Below are 18,107 nucleotides of genomic sequence, written 5' to 3'. Positions count from 1 at the left end.
CGTAAGTCAACACTGAGGATGCAAGATACATTTTTCCCTTTGAAATAGAACTATGTATTACTGAAGTTAGAAACAATGCACTAAAAAATATATATGTTAATAGCAGAGTCCGCATCTCTTCCTCTCTGTAGCCCAAATGCACAGCACAGGAGAAATACTCATAAAATATGGTTCAATAAATGACAGTCTACATTATGCTACTACTCCTAAACCGCAAAAATGTGAATTGCTACTGTCTGGTAATGCCCTCAACTAATCTATTCTGAAGCTTTAAACCATGGAAGTGATTCTTTTCTCAAAGACAGAAAACTGACCGTGGTGGGAGTAGGGGTAGGAGCGGGAGGAGCAGGGAGGGGCAGGATGGACTTCCGCCTGTTAGTGAACTATCCCAATGTAGAGAACACGTGTAAAACACTTCCCTGGAAACCAGGATTTATTAACCTAACACCCATCTTTTAGTCTCTTTTTAATCCCCTTCCAAACTGCGTCCTCTATTTCACTATTCTCTCTTGAAGACCGGGAAAGGAGAAAGTTGGCAGAAAAGAAATATTAGGATATGGGTGGTCTTACTTATTTTGCTCATTCAACACGCAGTCACTGTGCAGGGCTCCAGACCCAGTCTTGGGGATACAGGGCAAAAATTAATAGGGGTTCAGTGAGAAGACAAACAATAAACAAGATTACAAACAGCAGGGGTAACTGGAGATTATGACAAACGTCATTTTATATTCACCATTGTGTCCATAAATTTTACACAGAAAACGGAGTGCTTAAAAACCAAGCTGCACTACTGTATCTGCTTCTCAGAGTTATGGGTTAGCAATTCTGTCACCATTTCGTTCACATGCAAAGTGTGATGGTTAGTATCATAAGCCAATGCGGTTAGACTACAGTTTCCACCTATTCAATAAAATACTAACCTAGAGGTTGCTGTGAAGGTGTCTTGTAAATGTAATTAAAGCCCATAACCAGCTGATTATGGTTATCCCAGATAATCTGCATGGGACTGATTCAATGAGGCTTTAACAGCAAAGCTAAGGCTTCCTTAGATATCCTGCTTGTGACATAAAGAACAGACTTTTGGACTCAGTGGGAGAAGGAGAGGGTGGAATGATTTGAGAAAATACATGAAACATACACATTATCATATGTAAAATAGATGACCAGTGTAAGTTCAATGCATGAGGCAGGGCATGCAAGCTGGTACTCTGTGACAACATAGACGGATAGGGTGGGGAGGGAATTGGGAGCGAGGTTCAGGATGGGAGGGACACATCGACCTATGGCCGATTCATGTTGATGTATGGCAAAAACCACAATATTGCAAAGTAATTACCTTCCAATTAAAAATAATTAATTAAAAAAAATCCCACCTGTGGACACAGCTTCAGTTCACACCCAAGAGTCCCATTCTGCCCTTTCTGATGGCCTGCTCTGATTTCAGCCTTGCCGAACCAGCCCACACAATCACGTAAGACAATTCCTTGCAATAAATCTTTTAATATATCTTCTAATAGTTCTGTTTCTCTAGCTGAAACCTCAATGATACAATAGGATTGAACTAAAAACTAAATACACTATAGATCATGAGAATCAGGTTTCTCCTTGCCTAAGAAATAAGTTAGAAGTAAGAGAGAAGGCTAGAATGAAATGTGTGATGTTGGACTGGAATGAGAGGGACCAGTATAGACCAATGGCTCTTAATAAATATATTTTTACAGATACAAAGATACAGAAAGAATATAGATGTACATGGAAGCACAGGTTAGTGTGTATACACACACACACACACACACACACATATATATATACGGGCTTCCCAAGTAGTGCTATTGGTAAAGAAACCATTTACCGATGCAGGAGACCCAAGTTCGATCCCTAGGTTAGGAAGATCCCCTGGAGAGGGGCATGGCAAACCACTCCAGTATTCTTGCCTGGAGAATCCCATGGACAGAGGAGCCTGGTGGGCTACAGTCCACAGGGTCGCATGGAGTCAGACATGTGACATAGCATATACATAAATATGTATATGTGTGTGTGTGTGTGTTTTCCTAGCTCTGTCCACTGAGAGAGCAAAGAACCAATAATACCCTGGTAGCAATGAGCTCATTTAATACTAAGACCTTGGTTTTGAAATATCATTCTTCAATAAAAGGAACCAAGGCTCCTTGGAAAATGGTTGATTCCAGGGCTGGGGCAGGAAAAATACAAGATAAGCCCGAAACATCTTATGGTGCCAGAAAACAAAGAAGCATTGACAAAGGTTGGGGTATATGGGACAAGGAGGAGCTCCCAGTGGAGATGAACAACTGGAGCAATAAAATGAACAGTAATACTTTTAGAGATAACCCATAAAATACAATATCCATAACTTCATCTTGATATGAATAATAAATACATAAAAGAAGAAGGGACAATTCTTCACAGAAGAATTCCGAATAATAAATGTAAGCAGAATGAAGAAAACACAAAACCACCACCAGGCATACATCATAGTGCCAATTGCTACAGGCAAGACGGATGCGGGATGTTTACAGAAAACACGAAAATCAGTTTCAAAGTGTCTCCCCCACAAGATACTGATCCAAAGGAAAAACAGTATCAGTACAGAGGAAAAATTATGCAGCTATCACCTTAGCCAAATGCTCAAGGTAAGACATTTCACCTTCACATACTCCTGACAGGCTATCCTGAGTAGAGCATGTTGCTGCTGCTGCTAAGTCACTTCACTCATGTCCAACTCTGTGTGACCCCATAGACGGCAGCCCACCAGGCTCCCCCGTCCCTGGGATTCTCCAGGCAAGAACACTGGCATGTTACTTCTTGACAAAACTGCTTAGCCTCCATCTACTCATGAGGACACGTTAGACCAACCCACACTGAGAGGCAATCTACAAACAGCTGACCGGTACTCATCAGAAGAGTGATGGTCATGAAACACTGATGAACTGTCACAGATTGGAGGGGACTAAGGAGATAGGACAGCGAATGGAATGTGAGATCCTGGACTGGGTCCCAGAATGGGAAACAGTCAGCAGGGGACCATCTCTGAAATGCACGTCCGTAACGCTGGTAGTTCAGGTTCTAGTACTGTACCGGTGTCAGTTTCCTGATCTTAATGTTGCTCCATGGTTATAAACGCTTATAAACATTAGAGGAAGTGGGGCAAAGAGTATTCGTGAACTCTGTGCTATTTTTGTGATTTTTATGTAAGATTAAAATTATTCAAAAGAAAAAAAGAAGTACAGGTTAAAAAAAGAGATCTAAATCCAGCCTAAATTTCTTTTTTTTAAGTTTTAAATATAGTACAGTAGTCTGGATCTTTTTAATTTAAAATAGAAAGACTATATACTCTTATTGTTTTTTACTAAAAATACTAACCTTTAGTGCCTTTAAAAAAAAAAAAGTACGCCATTGTAATCTCATGTTCTTCACTTAAAATGAAAAGAAACTACTAAGATGGGGGGTAAAAAAAACCAAACAGAATTTTGTAAAGGACAAATGTGTATATATAATTGTGTATATTCATTCATTCACTTATTGCATCTTAAACTTCTAAGCCCCCACAATATTCCAGGCACTTGCTAGCCCTAGGGATACTATGGTGACATGTCCTTGTACTTTGCAGAGCTCACATTCCACTGTGAGACACAGACCAAACCCAAATAAACAAACAAAATACAAAAGAGGAAGTGGTCCATAAAGATGGTCTATAAAGGACACAAATGCTGTGACAGAGACTGAGCGGGGAGGAAAGGAGAACACAGGAGCATGAACCAGACCGCAAGGGCCTTGGGAGCCACTGAGAAGTGTAGGCAGACCCAGAACAGGATCCGGTTCTAGCTGGTTCTGCACGTGCTGAGTGAGTGTGCCGGGCAGAGGAGGTGGGACCTGTGGGTGGCCAGGGGAGGTGGCAGCAGCTGTCTCCTCCCGTGCTGGGACCTGTGCGCACTTGATGTCCCCCTTCATATGTTTCTGTATTTTCTGTATCTTCAATGACAAACATGTGACAGCTTCCTTAAGAAAAGGCAATTATTTGTTAAAAAGAAAAAGAAATGAGAAGCTATGTCAATTTGTCACTGCTGGGACTGCAGATTGCTAGTAACCTTGAGATTTCCTCTAGTAACCCTTTCTTCCAAGAATAGCGTTCAGGGAAATGACAGGACAGGAAATGATTTCCTTTTCGCATTTCTTCCATTTTGGGAAGAAATGGCTCTAAATGAAACAGACTCCAAGAGTTAGTGGGAAAGCTCTCACTTCTAAGCACAAAGTCCCTAATTCTGACACTCGGCTGTGAGCACTGGAGGACAGTCATTGGTCAGCGGAGCAGATTCCAAGTGTGAGCCCCACAGGGTCTCAGCTCAGTGGGGACACAAAGACCCATCAGAGGTTATCACATTCAAGATGTGGCATGTCCCAATTTTATACCACAGATTTTTAAATGGATAATATATTTATTGTTTATTTACTTCAAGAAAACTTGAGTTAAAGAGGATGAGCAACAATGTAAAAGGCTGAACACTGTCAGTATGTGAAATTCTGCTCATGGGCTCACAGCTACGTTTTATTTCAAAGGTCACTAAAGAGGGATGGGCGGGTCCAAGTCGCAGTAAATTAGAGATCACTGTTCATGAAAGAACTCTCTAGAACTGGAAAAGATCAGAACACGCTGATACTGCACTGAATGGCTGCAAACAATACATTGCTCATTTGTTTAAGCCTGTGCCTTTGTACAATGCTACAAGGCACTTTCCTTGTAATAAAATACCTCAAATCCATAAATATGGCCCATGAAACAAATCACCTCCTAAGAGCTGGGAGACAAATTCCACCTCAGAAAAATCTTGGCAGACAAAAGAGGGATAGGTGTGTATTTGCCAGCCCGTCCTCCACAGAAGCTCCCGATGCAAGGGTCCTGAAGATTCACGCGAGATTCTGGTCTAACAACATCTATGCTACATTTAATTTTCCAGATCTAGACACACAGGAGACATAACAACACCTGAAGAGTTTTAAACATTTTAGTTTTTTAATCATATCACTTTGTCTTAAATTGACTAAAACAAGTTACACTTTTATACAAACAATGGATGGTAACTAAACTCTTGGAAGGAAAGTTATGACCAACCTAGGTAGCATATTCAAAAGCAGAGACATTACTTTGCTAACAAAGGTCCGTCTAGTCAAGGCTATGGTTTTTCCTTTGGTCATGTATGGATGTGAGAGTTGGACAGTGAAGAAAGCTGAGCACCGAAGAATTGATGCTTTTGAACTGTGGTGTTGGAGAAGACTCCTGAGAGTCCCCTGGACTGCAAGGAGATCCAACCAGTCCATTCTGAAGGAGATCAATCCTGGGTGTTCTTTGGAAGGAATAATGCTGAAGCTGAAACTCCAGTACTTTGGCCACCTCATGCAAAGAATTGACTCATTGGAAAAGACTCTGATGCTGGGAGGGATTGGGGGCAGGAGAAGAGGACGACAGAGGATGAGATGGCTGGATGGCATCACTGACTCGATGGACATGAGTCTGAGTGAACTCCGGAAGTTGGTGATGGACAGGGAGGCCTGGCGTGCTGCAATTCATGGGGTCACAAAGAGTCGGACACGACTGAGTGACTGAACTGAACTGAAACTCACTGTAGTAATCATTTTGCAAGGAATACAAGTCAAGGGACTATGCTATACACCTTAAACATACCCAGTGCTGTATACCAACTCTATCTCAAAACTAAAAGAAAACAAAATAAGCAAAAAACAAATTATACTTTTATCTCATCCATGGGAACCCCAGGTTTACAAGGAAGCAATTCAGAACTAGGCACCAGCCATCACAGCCTAACGGTCCAAGCTTTGCCGCCAGCCTCTTGGGTTCCGACCAACCAGACAAGACTACTGTTCTTTTATTACTGAATGAACACTCTCTTTGGGTGACAGGACAACTAGACAAACTTACAAGAGTAATGAGAATAGAAATAAACACTCAGCTGCTATGTCAACTTCCACAAGCTCTGGCCAGCAATCTTCCAAGCTCCCTGCATCTGCGCATTCTTCTGGCCTTCCTCCTTCACCCACGGAAAAACCAGCCTCTCCTGAAAAGTCAGCCCCTAATTCGTCCACTTGGAGAAGGAAATGGCAACCCACTCCAGTGTTCTTGCCCGGAAAATCCCAGGGATGGCGGAGCCTGGCGGGCTGCCGTCTATGGGGTCACACAGAGTCGGACATGACTGAAGCGACTTAGCAGCAGCAGCAGCAACTCATCCACAGACCCTATCGGCTTTAGCTCGTGCATATCATCAATTTTTCCCTGTCTTACGGTTGAACCAAAATTTCAAACTGAAAACACTGAGTCCTCGGCATAAAGTTAAAAACTAAAAATAATTTCAAGCCTTCAACATTCTCTTTTCCTGCTCATTCCATGGGGAGGGCTTGACAAAGACCGTCCTAAAGAGGGTTGGCTTCTCCTTTGTCCTTGGCATCCGGGAGTGTGAAGTGGGCCTTAGGAAGCATCACTACTAACAAAGCTAGTAAAGGTGATGGAATTCCAGATGAGCTATTTCAAATCCTAAAAGATGATGCCATTAAAGTGCTGCACTCAATATGCCAGTAAATATGGAAAACTCAGTGGCATCGGGACTGGAAAAGGTCAGTTTTCATTTCAATATCAAAGAAGGGCAAAGCCAAAGAGTGTTCAAACTACCACACAATTGTGTGCTCATTTCACATGCCAGCAAGGTAATGCTCAAAACCCTTCAAGCTAGGCTTTTTGAAGTACGTGAACCAAGAACTTCAGATGTACAAGCTAGATTTAGAAAAGGCAAAGGAACCAGAGATCAAATTCCCAACATTCGTTGGAACATAGAAAAAGCAATAGAGTTCCAGGAAAAAAACATTTACTTCTGCTTCATTGACTAAGCTAAAAGTCTTTTACTGTGTGGATCACAACAAATGGTGGAAAATTCTTAGAGAGAGGGAAATACCAGATCACCTGGCCTGCCTCCTGAGAAATTGTATGCAGGTCAAGCAGCTATAGTCAGAACCGGACACAGAACAACAGACTGGTTCCAAATGGGTAAGGAGTACATCAAGGCTGTATATTGTCACCCTACTTATTTAAATTATATGCAGAGTACATCATGCGAAATGCTGGGCTGAATGAATTCCAAGCTGGAATCAAGATTGCTGGGAGAAATATCAACAACCTCAGATATGCAGATGACACCACCCTTACGGCAGAAAGCAAAGAGGAACTAAAGAGCCTCTTGATCAAAGTGAAAGAGGAGAGTGAAAAAGCTGGTTTAAAACTCAACATTCAAAAAACTAAGATCAGGGCATCCAGTCCCATCACTTCATGGCAAACAGATGGGGAAAAAAATGAAAACAATGACAGACTTTATTTTCTTGGAATCCAAAATCACTGCAGACAGTGACTGCAGCCATGAAATTAAAAGACATTTGCTTCTTGGGAAAAAAGTTATGACCAACCTAGACAGCATATTAAAAAGCAGAGACATCAGTTTGCTGACAAAGGTCTGTATAGCCAAAGCTATACTGGTTTTTCCAGTAGTCATGTACAGATGTGAGAGTTGGACTATGAAGGCTGTGCACTGAAGAATTGATGCTTTTGAACTATTGTGTCGGAGAAGACGCTTGAGAGTCCCTTGGACTGCAAGGAGATCAAACCAGTCAATCCTAAAGGAAATCAACCCTGAATATTCATTGGAAGGACTAATGCTAAAGCTCCAATACTTTGGCCACCTGATGCAAAGAGCAAACTTATTGGAAAAGACCCTGATGCTGGGAAAGATTGCAGACAGGAGGAGAAGGGGGAGACAGAGGATGAGATGGTTGGATGACATCACTGACTCAATGGAGTCAGTTTGAGCAGACTCTGGAAGATGCTGAAGGACAGGGAAGCCTGGTGTCCTGCAGTTCAAGGGGTCACACAGAGTCAGACACGATTTAGCGACTGGACAACAACAAAGAAGGTTGGGATCTCACTGAGGGCTGTGTGGCCTCTGCACACAACCCTTTAAAGCAGCTGCCTTTATCCAGAAACTTTCAAAAGTAGTTACTTCCCAAAGAAAGAGTCATTTTTAAAGATTTGCTTAAAATTAATGTCTTTTCCTTTTTAGCCTTCACCGTAAAAGCAAAATACAAATTAAGGATCCAGTACTGTTGTATTGACTCTGGCTTTTGCTACTTTTAAAAAGTTCGATTAGTTTGCACCTAACACGAATATATTCAAATGATTCATTTTAAGCAACCACTAGTACCACGGGGTCGCAAAGAGTCAGACACGACTGAGCGACTTCACTTTCACTTTTCACTTTCATGCATTGGAGGAGGAAATGGCAACCCACTCCAGTATTCTTGCCTGGAGAATCCCAGGGACGGGGGAGCCTAGTGGGCTGCCGTCTATGGGGTCGCACAGAGTCAGACACGACTGAAGTGACTTAGCAGCAGCAGCAGTACCATTTTAAATCATTTAAAATAGGTACCCAGGATTGGAAAGAGTTTGTTTGTTTTTATTTGGGGGGAAGAGGTTGTTATTACCTAGTCTTTACAAATCCTGAAGATATTAATGGGAAAGATGCATCAGTTCTGTAAAATTACAAACTTTTCAAATGTAAGTACAATCAACTTAGATCTGTAGGTGGAAGAGACACCTGCTCTGAACGACACGCTTGAAGCATGACTCAGTCATAACCAACAGGGCTGCATCTTTGTTTCACAGATGTGCACTAAGATTTCAACAAGGAAGAAATGAGAGAAGGGGTGAGGAAGAAAAGATTCTTTTTCAGGCAATTACTCATTTCTGATGAAAGCAAATTTAAGCAGCAGTGACATGCCTCACCAATAACAAGCTTCAAATACTAATATCCCACCTCTCCTTTTTAATAGGGAAGCTGGTGGGCACCACTCTCTCCAAAGACAGGAGCTTGATTTACCAACTAGAAAGCTGACTAACCAAATGGGAGGAGTGTGTGATGTGATTATTGTCAGGGCTTCTCCTGGCCCCAGCTTTTCTGTTTTTCATCTGTGCTAGGGGAGTCTCCCTGGTTACCAGAATTATATTTTTAGAAACTTAACTTTAAAAAAAAAAAAAAAACTTGCAACATGGAAGAACCAGGACAACAAGGCAAGCAGAAACCCAAAAACAGGCATAAGTGAAAAAGGCCCTTGGGCACTTGACTCAGAAGTCAATCTAAGATTTAAAACACAGACCAAAATACAAAGGAACCCAAAGGAAAGGAAAGGAAACAATGGGAAGAGGAGGAACAGAGCAGGAAAAAGGAATCGGTTCAACAAACGATAAAACAGCAATAAACCAAAAACTAGAGTTTACTCTGCTTAAACTCTGCTTAGTAAATAAGCAACTGCATACACAAAACACAGACTACTAGTTTTCATTTCAGTTTCATAACCAGTCTAAGACAATTAAATCTTGAAACCACCAAATACAGAGAAAACCCAGTATTTTTCAATCCCACTCTGTTCAACCTCACCAGCCCTGCCTCGCTCTCTGCCCCTCCCCCGGCCAGCACCACACCAAGGCCAAGGATTGGGTAGGTTATGCCCTATGATGCAGGGTATCTGAGAAGCCAGGCCTACAGTTAGGTAATTAAGGATTCCGTGGCTTATCCAATGAGTCCACCTCCACCCAGCTGTCCCTGCAACTGTATTGCCTACATCCTGAAAATCCCTTCAGCTCCCTTCGGCCGGACCAGCTTGAATCCCTTGTAACCCCCATCCTTTCCCACAGCCTCCCTACATGTTTATCAATTTTGTCAGCAGGAAAGAAGAGAAAGCCAGGCTGGGAAAAGGCACCTGAGAAAACAAACACACCAACAACACAGAAGAAATAACTGTTTCAACATGAACTGAGTATTTCCATAATCATGCTATTGAGACTTCAAACAAGTTGTGTGCATGTACAATAGACATTACTAGATTGACAAGATATTGAAAACAATTTGCTCACCGTATCTTTTCGTTATGCCACAAATCAAGTACAGTTGGGAATAAAATGAATACTGTTTTAACTTGATGGATCAAATGTTTACAACTTTAATACTTCGTCATTGTTCACACATCTCTGACAAGAAGACTCCACTTTTTCTTAAATGTGCCAAATAGATCATTTTATGAAGTTTCCAAAGTCAGAACTTTAAAAATTCAAATTTGTAAATACCCTATTACACAGTATTTCTGTAAAATAGTTGCCGTTTCCATCTTTTTCTGTAGACAAATAATAATTCATGAATATTTTTCAATCTTAGAAAGGCAAAACAAAAACAAAAAAAACCCCTCAGAACCACCTGTACTTTGATTTGATTTAAAAGTTCTAGGGAATTTCAAAGAGAAGACAAGTTCAAATTCTGAAAGATGCTTCGCTAATTGCACGGTAGAACTAAAACTCTGAACAGAAGATGCTTTGTGTAAAATACACAGTTTGTTTTGGGGTTTCAGCACTTTCCGCTAACTACATGTACAATTTTCAAAGAACGCTCCCGAACTTACTTTTACCTACTCATGAAAATGACTACTCTAAACAAAAACAGCCAGTTCATGGAGAAAGCAGTTTTCTGAGCATTGTGATGCTCTGATGAGCACAAAACACACACAGGCTGCTGGGTGACAGGGGCAGGCGGCATCCATTGGAAGCCTTGAGAGCATAGAGCAGAGCTCAGGGAGCACCCTCCCCCAGCGGACACTGCCCAAGGGAAGCAAATATCCTGGGGCCCCCCAGAATCCAGAGAGGTAAGCAAGTGATGGTCAGAGAGGAACTGCAGCCCAGAGCAGATCAGCTGGCCCTCACTTCAAATTGAAATGTCTGCAATCTCGTAACATTGCTACAAGATTAATCCAATCATCTCTCTAACAGGTTTCTGAACTCTTCTACAAAGATGAATCTGTTTACTTCCCTAAATAAAGCATCTTGGCAACTTAAACTTGGAACAGTTTAAGATCTTAAACCCAAACCACCAGCCTCAAGTCTGATCACACGGATAACCGAGATTTTTAAATAACTGATGGTAAAGTTAAAGATCACACAGGAAGGTTAGTAGCAGTTTTTCACACACACACAATCCTGCTAAATACCCCGAGAAGGTAAACAAGCACAAAACCATCTTTTCTACACGTGTACATCATCTTCAGCGGAAGAATCAATCCTAACACGCTCAGATCACAATATTCTGGAGGTGACAAGGAGACCGGGCCTGGGGAAAAGTGTGCTACTTTGGCCACAGAACAGGATCCAATGGTTCCCTAAGCTTCAGGCAGCTTAGGTTTTCATTCTTTTCCTCCACATTAATCCAGATACAAAGCAATTACTTGTTTACACAGCTCAAACTGCTCTTTTTTCTCTTATTACTCAATCCAATGACTAAAAAGAAATTTCTCAAATTTCATCTGAGAAAACCATCTTATTAGGCACAGTCAACAGCCTCTCGCAAGCAAAGAAAAGTTACCGTGGGATTCTTAAGCTAATGAAAGCCATAAATCACCTTCTGGAAGAGGTTACAGACCCCATCTTAGGCTCCTGGCTGTAAACTTGATGCCCGCATCTCCCCTGCAGTAAGTAGTAGATGAAAATTAGTTTCCACTGGGTGGGGGAAATTCACTTTGTTATCACCCAACCAAACCTTCCCAGCAGATGTAGGACCAGCCCCACAAAACCATCATCATCTTTATTCACAGGGTAGGGAAGCGCAAGATGGCTTTTCAAGGGGGAGCTGGAACACAGACTGACTACACTGGCAGGCTCTTCACAGGAGACTCCCAGAGGAAGCTGCCAAAGGCAAACCGCCAAGGTCTCCCTGGAAAGGAATGATCTCAGAGCGCACACCTATGAAAAGAGGGGGAGGAGGGGAGGAAAGGGAAGAGAAAAAGAAAGAGTAGAAGAAAGACATTCAACTTCAGAGTGAGACCACTGGCAGGCATCCCATACAAATTCCATGCTTTATCCATCAATTAAAAACACTTGGCTCTCAATAAATTACATCAGAGGATGTCACAATCACCAAGGTCAGTGAGCTGGAGTACTCAATTATTATTTTTATTCTTGTTTCAACAAAAGGCATCCCTCTAACTGAACAGCCCTGGAGAATGATCTATCACATATGATAGCTTGAGCTTTCCTTGCTGGTCCCAGTTCTCCTCAGTTGAAACCCAGATTTAATCTCATCTTCAACAACCCAAAAGATTAAGTGAAACCACCAGTGTAAAAGGTTAAAAATATAATCCGGCAGTTAGCAGTGATGCTTCTAAATTATATGCTCTACAGAAGCAAATGTGTTTATTTTGTTGCCACACGATCTAAATCCAGAACCTAAGGGCTCTGATCAAAGAAGCTGAGGACCTCAACACTCCACCCCACCTCCTGGGAGATGCTGGAAAACCCAAATATGCAGAACGTAAGGGCACCAATGAAGCCCTTGGCCAACAGAAATGCCGTCCCTACAGTCGGTCTTATAGAGAGCTGAGTTACCTTTAACATTATTTTTATTTTAAAAATCTAACTTACAAAATGTTTGAGAAGCACTGCAGAGGATTCCCTTGAGTTCCAGTTTTCTGCCTTTTAAATTTACAGTGTATTCAATGATTGCTAATGTTAAGAAGGATCAACAAGGCAAGCCTAACTCATCAAAGACAGACTCAAGCAGACTCATATTAGATTTGGAATAGCATCATCATGAACTGGAGTGTTTTTTTTTCATCTTCTACAAATCTTAAATGTCCTCATCACAAGAAAAAAAATGTAACTATGTATAGTGATGAACATATAGATTTACCATGGTGATCATTTCACAATATATACAAATATTAAATCATCCTGTTGTACAACAGAAACGACTATGTTATACATGTCAGTTAGATATCACTTTTTAAAAATTTCCTCTACAGGGACTTCTGCTTAATCATCAGTTAATGCAAAACTTCAGTGGTCCTTAAGTATGCCACTCCTGAAGCATTCTATTTCACTAGCTCTGTACTGTATAAGACTGAGGTTACACGGTTAAAATTACTTAATAAGCAGAAAATGCAGCATATTGTTAGTCGTTTTTTAACCCAGTTACTTCTGGTACAGAACTGACAAGAGTTCCAGCTTTTGAAATATGTCCTATCAGAAAAATAAAGGCTGTTTTCAACTTAATAATAGTGACCATGTATACCTAATATATTTATAACACAAAGCCAAAAATGTCAACTCTTGGAGAAACTGCACTTGAAACAGATCTTCAGTAATCAACTGACTCATCAACCAGCATTTCACCAAAAACCACTGAGCTACCGTCTCTAAACATCATTTCTCATTCTGAGAAAACACGTGCAATTTTTAAATCATAGTTTTATTGACAGCAGGTGCCAAATAATACAACAGAAAGGAAACCAACAAGGCAAAAATAATCAGCCAAATACCATAATACAGTCTCTTGTTCTAACCCAATCAAAACTAAATGAACAAATTCATTAAGCCACTTTATAGAACCACAAGTCACAAATCATATGGACTGCAGCTTACTGCCAAAGATCTGTGCACACGCTGAGCAGCAGACCATTTCCTTTCTCCTTGCTGGTAAGCCATGAGTCAGCACACTGCTCACAGAGCCTGGCTTGTGTATGTTTGATACTTAGAATATAGCTTAGGGGTTGCAGAGGTACCACAAAGGAGGTTCTTAATACAGATAATAATAATAATGTATACCACCAAGCTGCTCTCCAATGGGTAGGTAATTTTTAAAAAATATCACATTTCCCTTTTTATTTGTTATAAATCTCATGAATAACCTGAATTTTTGACATTTCATTATCTATTATGGTCTTGCTAAGAACTGCAGTTGGAATGGTGAAAGGAGACAAATATTCATTGGAGAATTCTAACTTCTAAACAGCAGGCAAGGTGGGAAACTGGAGTGAGACAGGGGCAGAATAAAAGAAAACCAGGGAGGAAAGATGGCTTGTACCCCCTGCTATACACAACTCTCCCCAGCAAAAGAAACAGAGTTTAATGACAAGATTGCCGGTTCCTTGTGATAATGATTTTTTTTTTAAAATAAACAAAGAAAAGGAATGAAAAAATAAACTCAAGTTGATTTCCAGAGCACCCCAGCTGTCTTGCTTCAAATATATAACGAGCTGTACTCAACGTGGCAGAATGGAGGAAAAGTCAACAAACAGCAAGGATGTTTGTAGGGACATGAAAAAAAGAACACATTGGGAAATTGGCTGAACAGCAAACACTATACATATGTTATAAGTATAAAGCTCTCTAAAAATCAAAAGAAAGGAGTTGGAACGGAGCAGATAAAGACTGAGAAAATACACAAACCCAACCAGCATGCAAACACAAAAACCAGCTGTGATAAATATCAGTAAAGAAATAATGGAAAGAATACTTATCTGTGACTTCAGAGTGGAAAGATAAGAAACCAGAGCAACTAATTTTAAGTAAAAAAAAGATTTATCACCATCGAAATGTGTTTGGATCTGTTGACTTTTCTCAGGAGATTTTTAATACTACATTTAAAGCTGAAATTCCTGTCAGCTTCAGACCACATCTCTGTCCTCAGTCACTTTAACCCCTTATCTTTAAGTGTAAAAGGAAAATTTTAAATCCACCATCATTTCAGGGCTAAACAATTGCTAACGAGTGTTCACCATGTTCATGTACTGAAGAACTCTTCAATTTACCTTGGAAGATGCAAACAGGAGAATACTTTAAGGAAGCTAATTAAAGAAACAGAAATGCATGAAATACCTACTGAAAAGTAAATAATCATTCTTAAAAGCCAGATCAGGGAGCGAAGAAATGGGGGAAGAGACCATCCACATTAAAAGCTCACATTTCCAGAGCCACACTTTCTCACCCACACCCTTGACTGATCCACAAGTGCCAGGTTGTAGCACAACGCTGGGACGGAGTGCAGAAAAGGGAGCCCCAGCCCTACCCTGTCCAGGATCCATAAGGAAGGACGTTTACAAGGCACAGAGAGCTCTAGAGAAATAACTGCTCTAGCCTGCAGGAAAAGGGAGGAGGAGTCAGGAAGGGCCTCGTGCTGGAGATAACAGCTGAGTTCAATCTTAGCAGGTGAGCAGGATGCAGCAAGGAGAGAGAACCATGTGTGTGAAAGCAATTGAGAAAAGAGCAGAAAGAAAGTTCTATGAACATACAGTTAGTTAGAAGTTAGTGTTAGTCACTCAGTTGTGTCTGACTTTGCAATCCGATGGGACTGTAGCCCGCCAGGCTCCTCTGTCCATGAAATTCTCCATGCAAGAACACTGGAGTGGGCTGCCATTTCCTTCTCCATGAACACATAACGGGGCGGGGCGGGGGGGCCAAAATGGGGCTCAGAGAGTAGGCCCCAAGGCAAAGAAGTACGTTATCTTGGGCTTGACTGGATGTTTCTCGTGTAGAATTCAGTATTCTTCAAAGGGTCCTTTTCTCTAAGAACCTAACAAATGTATTTTCAGAAATCATGCCTTTAGCATACACACTAACTTTTCAGAGATTTTTTTAAAGTCTTCAAACAGTGGCTAGAATAACCCTGAATAATTCTCCTCCCACATATCCTGTTAGAACAGAGACCTTAGAAATCACATGGCAATTCTGATTCTGCAAACCCCCCTCAAAAAAACAAAAAGCAGAATTTGTGTTAGATAATCTATTAATCAATATCTATTGTTTTTAAAAATGTATATACATTTGGCTTACGTTAAATGTCTAACATTAATTAAATTCTCTTAAAATCAGGGTCAGTTAACTAACACTTCAAAAAACAGCCCATAAACCATGTATAAAATGAAGTACATAAAATGTTTTTGTACAGAGACAATATTACAAGTGAATGTGCAAAAAGTGAAAATAACATTAGCATCATGGATGATTTGTCTTCCTTCTTCCAAAACTGTCATTAATATTCTCTATACATCTTTTCAACATACAGCTTTTTAAAACTAATTCCATATTACCTGAATATAAATGGTCTGCCTCAAAAAAAAAATCCATTTATGAATTTATCAGTGGAGAAAAGCTAAATGATTAGTATTAATGATTAGTGTTAACCTCTAAAAGTTACAAGAATCGGACACAAACTTAAAACTGGTTTAACCCTGGGAGAAATTGGGGTGAAATAAGTACACAAGCAAAATCGAAGAGTATGTGATTTATGGTAAATTAACATGGTGGGTAGTCAAGCGGATTTTTTAAAAACCCAATTAGATCAGAGAAAGATGCATTTCAGCTGAGAGTAAAGGGCCACAGGAGAACCTATCTCCTGAGGGAGGGCAAGCTCTATTGTCTGAATCTAATCTGAACAGAGGCAACAGGAAAAACAGGGGCAGGCATCCTCTGACCCTTTCAGGGCCCTGAAGGAGAGGAACACAAAGGGAAGTATAAGAGGACAAGCCGTCACACTGTGAGGAGGGGCCGGCTCCCCGCGGAGCTGTCGCCCATACCATTGTGTACCCCAGCCTGGCTAGTCCAGAGGGGAATCGCCCGCCTTTCTACTGTCATAATCACAACTTCAGAATCTAATGCCAAACATGAAGCATTCCACCCTTCAGATTTAGAGACATAAGATGTACAGGTTTTGAGAAGCCCAATATGGGCAATCTGAGACCCAGATTCAAATTCCTGAACTTCCAATCCTTGACTGTTAATAACTGTACAGGATCCTAGGTGAAGCTCAATCTCCAGGCATCTCTGCTTCCCCATTTCTCCAATGGAGGTGGTGACATCACCTCCTCTGAGGGCCCAGGAAACTCAGCACCTGGCTGGCGGCAGGGATTGGGGCTCCCTAACAGGCATCATGGGGTCGCAAAGAGTCGGACACGACTGAACTGAAACTGAACTCAACAGGCATCCCACACTGTGCAAGGGACCTGGAGTGCTACCTCCTGCAGTCAGTAGATGGTACAGCAGCTGAGAGAAGGCAGGCTCCCATGCTCCCTACAGAAAGAAAAGCCACTCCACCCAGCCACCCCTGAAGATAGGGTGAAGGGGAGAACTCCTCCTCCTCCAGAGGATCCCCTCGGAGTTCAAGAAGCCAGCAGGCTCACCACCCGGCTGCACTTTCCCAGCATACTCAGAGGAGCAGTGCTATTTCTTATCCAACATGGAAGCTGTATGCTTAATCTTCAGGGATGCGATTTCTCAACTCGTAAACCCAAAACAGGAGCTTTGACAGTCATGGGAGGTAAAGGTGGTGGGTAGAAGGAGGGCACACAAATTATTAAGGTGATGAAGATTTGTGTCTTTTCTCTCCCCTCTGGGGAAAACATGAGTTGTGCTATTGTTAAATATTTAAAACAGTAGTACCTGGGCAGACAACTATTATAAGACAATAATTCAATCGAAGGGCATTCTCATGTGTAAACCACTCAAGTTTCGCCCTTTTGTAGTTTATTACATTATCAGAACCTCCTGATTTAATTGCTTCCCTGCAGAGCGTCCAAGTGTCTGCTTTTCACCCATACAACATCTAACATTGCTTATCAAGAGGCTATATTTGTCCTTCAGTATTTTACCATCTGATATCTTAGGATGTCTATTTGTTAAGGATATTTTTTTTTAGAAATCCTGGGTCATGTGCACCTCACATCTGTAACAGAAAAGGCTTAACTGCCCTCACAGGAAGGTTGAAACTGAACAGCATAAAGCCACACCAGCTTCCAGAAGGGTCTAAGTCAATAGTTTCATCAAAGTCTTAATTGGCATCTGGTCTAAAGTTGACACACTTAGAATAAGCAATTGAAAGGCACCACACCTTTCCTGGCCTACTTTTGGCCCTGTGCTTCTCAGATTAGCTAAACCAGTGCTGCTGCTGTAACAAGTTGTGCTGAGGACCATCAGGGAGGCAATGGAGGGAGTGCGGATGGTCTTCCCCTTAATCAATACTAACAGGAAGATCAAGAGACAGAAAAGGAAAAAAATCAATACACAGGGACGTGAGAATCCAGGCAAATGCAGAGAGGAGAAGGGCTTGAAGCCCCCTTTCCAAGCTGTAAACAAAATACATACGTGAGCCTAGGTCATCACAGACAATGGCAAAAGAAGAGATATTTCACCTGCCCAGGCTTCGTTTGCTCAAAGTCCCTCTTTC

At 41.3% G+C, this 18,107-nt stretch overlaps 1 protein-coding gene across 2 annotated transcripts in view; it reads right to left on the bottom strand.

The window, feature by feature from the left end:
- Positions 1-18,107, bottom strand: part of PELI2 (pellino E3 ubiquitin protein ligase family member 2) — a 201,340-nt gene that overhangs the window by 168,368 nt on the left and 14,865 nt on the right. The gene's annotated exons all lie outside the window — the stretch shown is intronic.

Source organism: Bos javanicus, chromosome 10 (assembly GCF_032452875.1).
Source record: "Bos javanicus breed banteng chromosome 10, ARS-OSU_banteng_1.0, whole genome shotgun sequence".
Classification (NCBI taxonomy): Eukaryota; Metazoa; Chordata; class Mammalia; order Artiodactyla; family Bovidae; genus Bos; species Bos javanicus.
The sequence above is the reverse complement of the archived record's forward strand: the minus strand, read 5'-3'. Positions and strand labels throughout refer to the sequence as shown.